Consider the following 9,324-nt stretch of genomic DNA (forward strand, 5'->3'; position numbering starts at 1 on the left):
ACATAATATTATTAAAACATTCAGAGAATCCAGAGAAATCTTTGCAAACAAGGGAAATAGCTGAAAAACAAATTGGATGGCCGTGGTCTTTTGGACCTCAGATGGCACTGCAGACCTGTTTCCAGACCTGTCATTGTATGGGCTCAGGAAAACCTCTGATAACCATTGTCTATGTGCACAGTTTGATACTGATTCAAAAACTGCAGCCAAAATTGTAACAGCTAAAATTGTATGACATGATACAGAAAATACCACCGTCTTATCTGGGCCTGAGCTTGTTTAAAATGCACAGAGGTAACATGGAAAAAGGTCCTGTGGTTAGACCAATCAAAATTTGCCATTCTTTTTGTAAATAATGGATTCATCTGGGCTAAAGAGGAGAGGGCTTATCCAAGTATCCAACCTATCCAACTTGTTTTAGTGCTCAACATCTATGACGGTGTGGAGGAGCATTAATGCCTACAGCATGGGCATCTTGCACATTTGGCAAAGCACAATCAATTCTGAATGATGTATACAGGTTTTGAGCAACATATACTGCCATCCAGGCAATGTCTTTTCCAGGGAAGACCTTGAATATTTCAGGAAAACAATGGCAAAATTAATTCTGCACATATTTAAATAGTATTTCTCCATAGAGGAAGAGTCCAGGTGCTAAGATGACCTGTCTGCAGTCCAGAATTGTCAAATTTGGTGCATAATGGAATGATAAACATGAGTCATGACTACTGTTGAGAAACTGGAATCCTGTATCGGGGAGTAATGGGGCAGCATGTCATTCTCTAAACTGTAGCAACTGGTCTCCTCAGTTCCTAAACATTTACAGAACTGTGTTAAAATGAAGAGGTGAGGCATCACAGTAGTAAACATGCCCCCGTCCCAACTTTTTTTGAAACGTGTTGCTGGCATCAATATCAAAATTAACATATATTTCCCATGAAATAGTCCAAATTTTCATTTCCAACATTTGATATGTTGTCTATGTCCTTTTTGCTGCTAAATATGGGTTTACAAGACTTGTATATTATCACATTCTGTTTTTATTTGCATTTTACACAACGTCCCAACTTTTTCTGTTTTGGGGTTGTAGAATAATTATTTTTTTTAATGTTAATTTGAATGTTATGTATAATTTTTTGCTCTTTGCAGAAAATGAAAAAGAATGCTGTGGCTGATGTTTTTCAGATTATTGTGGAAGGTGGATATGACAGCGATGTTCTGGCAGATGAGATGGATGATGGGCACTTTTATATGTCAAGTCAAGTTTTATTTTTAAAGCGCATTTAACATGCACAGAGTGCAACCCACAAACAAGACACATAACAACAAGATAAAAGATGCCGGATGAAGCGGCGTAGTCGCCAGCGTGCCTGTGACATCAAGACATGACAAATAGCCTACATTTAAAAAATAACACAATAGATGCCGGACGGAGCGGTGTAGTTGCCAGCGTACCCGTGACACCAAGACATACAAGACAGACGAAAAACAAATGAACAAATAAAAAGTAAAAAGAAAATCAATTTCAAAAGAAAAAAAAATCATGTTAAATTAGTCCAATTTCCAAACCAGCTGACAATGTCCAAAGGCAATGATGACCCTCGTGAAAACTGTGCACAGCTGTGTCTTCACAACCAATGCGGCGGCAACAAAGTTCTTTATAATTGACCAACCCGGAGAATTCACTGGCAGTCTGGAGAGCACTAGAAGAACAAAACAGTCTGAAGTCGTGATGGGCGACCCTGCTGTTTATCAGCTCGGTGGTCCTAGACCGTGACCGTTTGTTGCTTGTAATATGTGTTAATGACATGGAGCATTTTATATGTAATGACATGGGGCATTTTATATGTGTTCATGACATGGAGCATTTTATATGTGTTCATGACATGGAATCAAACCAGTTTCAAAAGCACAATACTGAATGTGAATGTAAACTTTTCAAATGCTTGAGCCTTTATGAAACAACGTGTACATGGGAATCAATAAGATACGAGTGCATATCCATGTGGGTACATACATTTAAGTAAAAATGTGTCAATACAATAAAGGTACTTTAAAAAGACTAAATGTGGTTTATTTGACATATGCTCACATACTTTCTATAAGCATGGCACTAAAGCCACTAGTTGTCTAAAATCAGTAGTTTATATAATGACCAGATGGGGGAGCTATTAAGGCATGACTTGCTGTTTACGAACAGTTCTTGTGTCTATCCTACAGTATGTGTGTGCAGAGGTGCACATACATATGTCAAAAACTATTTTTGTTACAAACTACAACTACTGGCTCATGAAATGTAACAAAATAAAATGCAAAATACTAATGAGGAAAAATATTTAAATGTCTTTAATTAAAATACAAGTAATTATTTATTTTAAAATACAAACATACCCACACCCACATATGGCCACACAATAATCTTTGTATACCAACTTTTAAAAGAAACTACAGGCATATTATTGAAAACATATCCCCAAGAGACGAGAAATACTGTTTGGCAGGGGACTATTAATTCTGTGCACAACATACCTTCTGAGGAAATGACCATGGTAATGTTAGGGTTTAACCCTTTATACCTTCTGAGGGAATGACCATGTAATGTTAGGGTTTAACCCTTTATACCTTCTGAGGAAATGACCATGGTAATGTTAGGGTTTAACCCTTTATACCTTCTGAGGAAATGACCATGGTAATGTTAGGGTTTAACCCTTTATACCTTCTGAGGGAATCATGTAATGTTAGGGTTTAACCCTTTAATGAGGAAATGACCATGGTAATGTTAGGGTTTAACCCTTTATACCTTCTGAGGAAATGACCATGGTAATGTTAGGGTTTAACCCTTTATACCTTCTGAGGGAATGACCATGGTAATGTTAGGGTTTAACCCTTTAACCCTTCTGAGGAATGACCATGGTAATGTTAGGGTTTAACCCTTTATACCTTCTGAGGAAATGGCCATGGTAATGTTAGGGTTTAACCCTTTAACCCTTCTGAGGAAATGGCCATGGTAATGTTAGGGTTTAACCCTTGTAAAGGTGTTCATATTATTGACACTCAGTTCTCAGGTGGACCCACATTATTAGGCTTTATTACACGGCTCTTCATAATGCTGCAGAATGCTCCATTCACTTGAATGGGCCTTCCCAACGTTCGGTGGTCTGCTAATTCTCAATAACAGACCGTTGCTAAGTATAACAGACCGCTGTCAAGGAAAATGGGCTTTTTTGCTTCTAATTTACGTCTTTCATATTACTGCACAAGGACTGGAACTTCATTCAAAAGTGAAAGCAGACGGTTGATCAGCTGTGTTCTAAAGAATGTTTGATTCAAGTTCAGCGTGTGCTGTTGCAAACTATTTGTTTCTCACCAAAAGCCACGATGAAACGGTAACAAATAGGCAACAGCCTAGGCTATGTAGGCTAAAGAGTCACATCGTGGGGAGTTTATTGTTTCGTTTTGGCAAGTAGCCGTGTAATAAGTGGGATAATGTATAGAACTCTTTTGATCCCGTGAGGGGAAATTTGGTCTCTGCATTTATCCCAAACCGTGAATTAGTGATTACACACTCAGCACACAGTGAGGTGAAGCACACACTAATCGGGCGCAGTGAGCTGCCTGCTACAACAGCTTTCGGGGGAGCAGTGAGGGGTTAGGTGCCTTGCTCAAGGGCACTTCAGCCGTTCCAACTGGTCGGGGCTCAAACCGGCAACCCTCCGGTTACAGGTCAGGAGTGCTAACCAGTGGGCCACGGCTGCCACGTGTGTGTGTGTGTGTGTGTGTGTGTGTGTGTGTGTGTGTGTGTGTGTGTGTGTGTGTGTGTGTGTGTGTGTGTGTGTGTGTGTGTGTGTGTGTGTGTGTGTGTGTGTGTGTGTGTGTGTGTGTGTGTGTGTGTGTGTGTGTGTGTGTGTGTGTGTGTGTGTGTGTGTGTGTGTGTGTGTGTGTGTGTGTGTGTGTGTTGTGGAAACAGGGTGTGGCCATTGCCTCGCGGTCTGTAAAGAAGGAGTCAAGATTTCGTCAACGGCATACGTCACACCTCTTTCTTACTTCCTTTACGGGCAGAGAGTGTTGCGAAATTAAAGGGGAACCCTGAGGCCTGAGCTGAAACCAACATGTCTGAAAAACAACTCCTGCTGCTGCTGGCTGTATCAGGAGACCTAGCAGTCAGGAAACCTAGCAGTCCACACCATGTGCACTCTATTTGGCCTGTCTTACATCAGAAGTGTCCTTACAAGTAAAATGCCTTTGGATTTTTATGGAATATAACATGCAGGATTATTAGTTTTGTGTTTGAAAATAACTGTAGAGTATCGATATTGTAGCATTGAGAATGGACAATTGTTTATCAGTTCCCATGGTAATGAAAAGTTTGGGGTGTTGAGGCAAAGAGTATAGAAGTAACACTCTTTGAGGTTTCGTTGTGGAAGGTTGTTGTAAGTTGTGATGAACCGCCATTAAACAGAGAGCCATTGCCTCATCCAAAAGGTCTCTGCTTTTAACCCAATCCGTGAATTAGTGAAACACACTCAGCACACAGTGAGGTGAAGCACACACTAATCCCGGCGCAGTGAGCTATCTGCTACAACAGCGGCGCTCGGGGAGCAGTAAGGGGTTAGGTGCCTTGCTCAAGGGCACTTCAGCCGTGGCCCACTGGTTGGGGCTCGAACCGGCAACCCTCCGTTTACAAGTCCAGAGTGCTAACCAGTAGGCCACGGCCGCCCCAATGTTCTTAAGTGTGTGTGTGGGGGGGCTATTAGCTAGTTTGATTTGCATTGAGCTCAATGAGCATCAAACCAGCTAGTAGTAACTGAAATAAAACCATGCCAATCTCTGTATGGTGAAGGGTATGTGATGACGTGGGGCTTTTAATTCCAAAGGCCAAGGGAACTTTATCAGGATGCATAGTGTCCTGGATCCATGAAATAACTGGCCTTTAAAAAGATAAATCTGCCTGCCTCTACGGGAATGTAACATTATGACCCCTGTATTTTAAGGAAGAACATTTATTTATTTATGATACATTATTTTACTTAAGGCATTAAGATCAATTTCTAAAAGATGATTTTATATTCCTCTTTTTAGTCAACTTTAGCAGAGGTCCCAATAATTCTGGAGCGTACTGTAGATGCCCATTACAATGACCAATATGACTCAATGACCAATATGACTCAATGACTAATATGACTATCTTATCTTAGTTAGCTGAACAACACAGGTGACCACCGGGCTACTGCATAATTTTAATGGAGTGCTGAAATACACTATTTTTGACCATTTCAGAATTGTGAAACTCAGTAAATATGCCTTGTGGTTGTGAACTTATTGCAGTATCATCATAACTATTCCACCTGTGTGTGCATGGTTAAAATTCTGAAGTGCAAAATAGTTTAGGCTACAGCATGAATATTTCTATCCATATATAAAAAGAATTAAGTCTAACTTTTCGAATTTCTTTTCAAAGTGCACCAGATTGATGCATTTAAACATTAAAATATCAACATTGTCTTACGGGGGAGCATGCCCCCAGACCCCCCTAGGCTTGTGCCCCAGTCCAGCTCTAGATCTATAACGATGACGCGGACCCTGGAAGATGTCATTCTGACATATGGAACTACAGTGTGCATTAGTAGGAAAGCCCTAAAGAAATAGGCACAGCCTGCCTGTTTACATCAAAGGTAAACAATATAACAAAGTAAGTCAATTGTAAAGTATTTCTCTTTGTTTGAATAACTACTCAACCCTACCTCATACATTAATACTGGAAAAAGAGCCCCTTTAAAACACATTAAATCATTTTACGGTGCGATTTTAAATGATAACCATTGACCGTTAATAAGGGCTCCCCCTCCCTACAAAAGCCAATTTAATCACTGCTAGGACTTGAAATGGTCACAGGCTTAGTTCAGTTACAGTATGAGCTGCTGCCTGTACTTGTTCTTTTTTGTTTTAAAAAAACTGTAGCCTACTTGTTCTGATAGGCCTAAGCATTTCTTTGGAATTTCACAGGTTGATCTCTCAGAAGTAGGGCAGGAAATATGTCGTCACGGCGTGATGACGTAGAGCCACGTTCAAAATATATAACCTGCGTTACGGCTGACGTCAGGTCAGAGAGTCAGCAGTCCCATGATTATCCCCATCTGATTGCAACACCGGCAAAGCAGCAATCTTTACAGACAATAGAGGGATACGTTTGTAAGGCTACGCTAAGAGAAGCTGGTCAGTGATTTCAGTCACTGCTCGCTTTTTATATTAACTATTTTCTGAAGTAGTGGAAACAATCATATTGAAGCTGACCTTCTTTTGGTAAAGGTAAGACGCTGATGTTTATTCGTCACTCTCACTGATTGCGAAATCGTTTTAATGTTCGTTATTAAATCGTGTTAGTGTTCATATCAAAAGGTCGTTTGTGGCAGGAGGTGGATTACATGTATGTTTGTCGTACACTTTCACAGTCAGCGTCGTAGCTTTGCTATATTCTCGATGGGTAAACTGGCCAACTATCCTGGCTGGAAGAAAATGGCGTCTTGGATGGCCAACATCTGCCACCAGCACCGGGGCCGGCCGGCATGATATTTTGATTACGGGGATTAAGTGGATGCTATATAGCGATTACACCTAAACTATTCATTCTGATTAACACGGCATCAAAAAGCAATCATTATTGTACGAAAACAACCGATGGATGGTTACATCCTTAGGTGAATCAACCAGTCGACGACGACCATCCTAGAATAGTTAGCTATGCTAGCTAGCTAATTAACTTAGCAAACGTGATATAATCTTCCTAGCCGGCCTTGTTAGCTTGGTTGCTGGCCATACGTTTCTATCTTATGTTGTAAGCCTCAAATGTCGCATGTATGTGTATTCCGCTCATAACGTTAAATGTTCAGGCATCCGTACTCTTCCGATGTAACGTTAACCTATTTTCGTTGTCACCGCATTGTATAAAGGTTCAAATGTAGGCCATCTGGCTTTAGCCAGCTAACGTTAGCCCGTTCGTTTAGCCAGTTAGCACCTGGGCCATATTTACCAGCTGTCTGGATTGAGGCAGACCATCGGCCTCTCGCAGAGATGTTGACTTAAGATGAGCTGGACCAGACATATTATGGCTAAGCGAACAAGAACCTTGTATTGTAACGGTAGCTGCTACACCGTTAAAGATGAACAGAGCCTCAAATTATAGGAGGTGTCAAACAAGTTACGTCGGCGAATGCAATTAGCCCCGAAAAACTGTCTGTCGTGTTCCATTTAAATGGCTAAACGAAAACCTTTGCCTTGAAATTATAACTGGTTTGACTAATTCTTTCTCTTTGAGCTAACGTTTACTATATGCGATGGCCGACCCGCTAGCCCCAATTAGCTCGTGGTAAATGACGAGCTATGATCCGCCCTTTGTTCTGGGCAAACATTCCTTCCTCGGCACAGGATAGCTGGCTAGCTCTCTTGGGCGAGGTCAGCCAACAGCATATTGTAAGGAAATCTTTATTTGCCACTTCCTGATGGGGTGTCATTATCACTGTATGTTCCGTCAGCTGTCCTTGGCTGGACTGTATTGTTTGAGAAAAAGTTGCCTACACAGTTGGTGGATTCTCCTTCAGGTTCTTGAGCTGGCTGAACTGATTTCCTGAATGGTTCACTACTGGGCCTTCATCAGGCATATGTGTTTAAGGGGTATTTCCAAGCAAATTGCTAGGCTAACCACTGGTGTTTGTAAGTGGTCTTTTCTAGCTTACCTGCTCTAACACCCCCTCTCTCTCTGGCCCGCAGACGTGTTCTCCTGTCCTTTCTGATCTTACTGATTCTTCCTGAGTTCCTGTCAGTCCAGCCGCCAAAGTGGAGAGTGTGATCGCAGAAGGGGGTGCTTCTCGTTTCAGGTGAGTGTGTGCATGACCTTGGCCTCTGGAGTGCGGCTGTGCTTTCTAAGTAGCCCTAAGATAGATAGATAGATAGATAGATAGATAGATAGATAGATAGATCTACTTTATTCATCCCCAAAGGGAAATTGGTGTTCCAGCGTCTACATTAACTTTTTATTGCCAGACTCAAGGTCCATTCAGAAGACAGACATGACGTACAACATGCATTAAAAAGCCAATACAGTTAGCGCACTTACATATAATCCACATGACGTACAATACAGTTAGAGCACTTACATATAATCCACAAGACCGAGGTAGAAACACAGTGGAGAATTGTCTGTAACTGCCAGTAAATAAACACTTATGTGAGATCTGTGGTGTCTGGGACATCAGGAGTCGTCATTATTCATGGGTTTCATTAGGTCCCTTGCCGCAGGTGTATAAAATCAAGCACCTAGTTTATGAATGCATGGTGCTTGATTTTATGCACCTGTGGCAAGGTACTGGATGAAACCCATGCATACAGTAAAGTCGGTGTGTACAAGTCCACTGCTACATGGTGGATGTTTCACAATGTGAATCCTTTACCATATCTCAATCCTCTGTTACTTTGATTGGTTGAATTTCATTGTACTGTGATCTGATTGGCCTGTCTCAGTGCGTCTTCGGGCGGAGGAGGCGGGAGGGGAGCCTCTCAGCACTATCCCAAGACCGGTTCTGGCGGCCAGAAATGGGTTCCTTCCCGAAGCACTAGACGAGATGGCAGCTCCGGCAGTGAGAAAGAACGCCACGACGCCATCTTCAGGAAAGTCCGAGGGTAAGTTTCATCTGCCGCGTGCCGTCACTGTTCATTTGAGAGTGTGTGTGATTGTGATTCTCACTGTGTTCATTTGAGAGGATGTGTGTGAGACACTGTTCATTTGAGAGTGTGTGTGATTGTGATTCTCACTGTGTTCATTTGAGAGGGTGTGTGTGACACTGTTCATTTGTGTGTGTGTGTCTGTGTGTTTGTAATTCTCACTGGGTTGTTTGTCTCTGCAGCATACTAAACAAACTGACCCCGGAGAAGTTTGATAAACTATGTCTTGAGCTGCTGAACGTTGGCATCGACTCCAAATTAGTCCTTAAAGGAGTCATCTTACTGGTAAGGCGTGTGTGTGCTCTGTGCATGCGTTTTTCCGTAGCCTAAGTGGAGCTTAAGTGCCGCCTTAATGTTCATCTGCCGCTATGTATTGATGGATTTAATGTTAAAACTGTGTGTGCGCAGATAGTGGATAAGGCTTTGGAGGAGTCCAAGTACAGTTCTCTCTACGCTCAACTCTGTCTCCGATTGGCTGAGGACGCTCCCAGCTTTGATGGCCCCACCCCTGACAACCAGCATCCCCAGAAACAGAGCACCGTAAGTCACACACACACAACCTCCCCAGAAACAGCGCACCGTAAGTCAGTCACACACACACAGCCTTCC

At 42.0% G+C, this 9,324-nt stretch overlaps 1 long non-coding RNA gene across 1 annotated transcript; it reads left to right on the forward strand.

Annotated features, from left to right (window-relative positions):
* Nucleotides 1-6,094: 6,094 nt before the first annotated feature.
* On the forward strand, nucleotides 6,095-8,646 carry LOC125286951. Its single transcript, XR_007192257.1, has 3 exons — nucleotides 6,095-6,306; nucleotides 7,765-7,871; nucleotides 8,515-8,646. It is a non-coding gene; the product is annotated as an uncharacterized LOC125286951 (long non-coding RNA).
* The last annotated feature ends 678 nt before the right edge of the window (nucleotides 8,647-9,324 follow it).

The sequence above is a fragment of the Alosa alosa genome, chromosome 21 (genome assembly GCF_017589495.1).
Source record: "Alosa alosa isolate M-15738 ecotype Scorff River chromosome 21, AALO_Geno_1.1, whole genome shotgun sequence".
NCBI lineage: Eukaryota > Metazoa > Chordata > Actinopteri > Clupeiformes > Clupeidae > Alosa > Alosa alosa.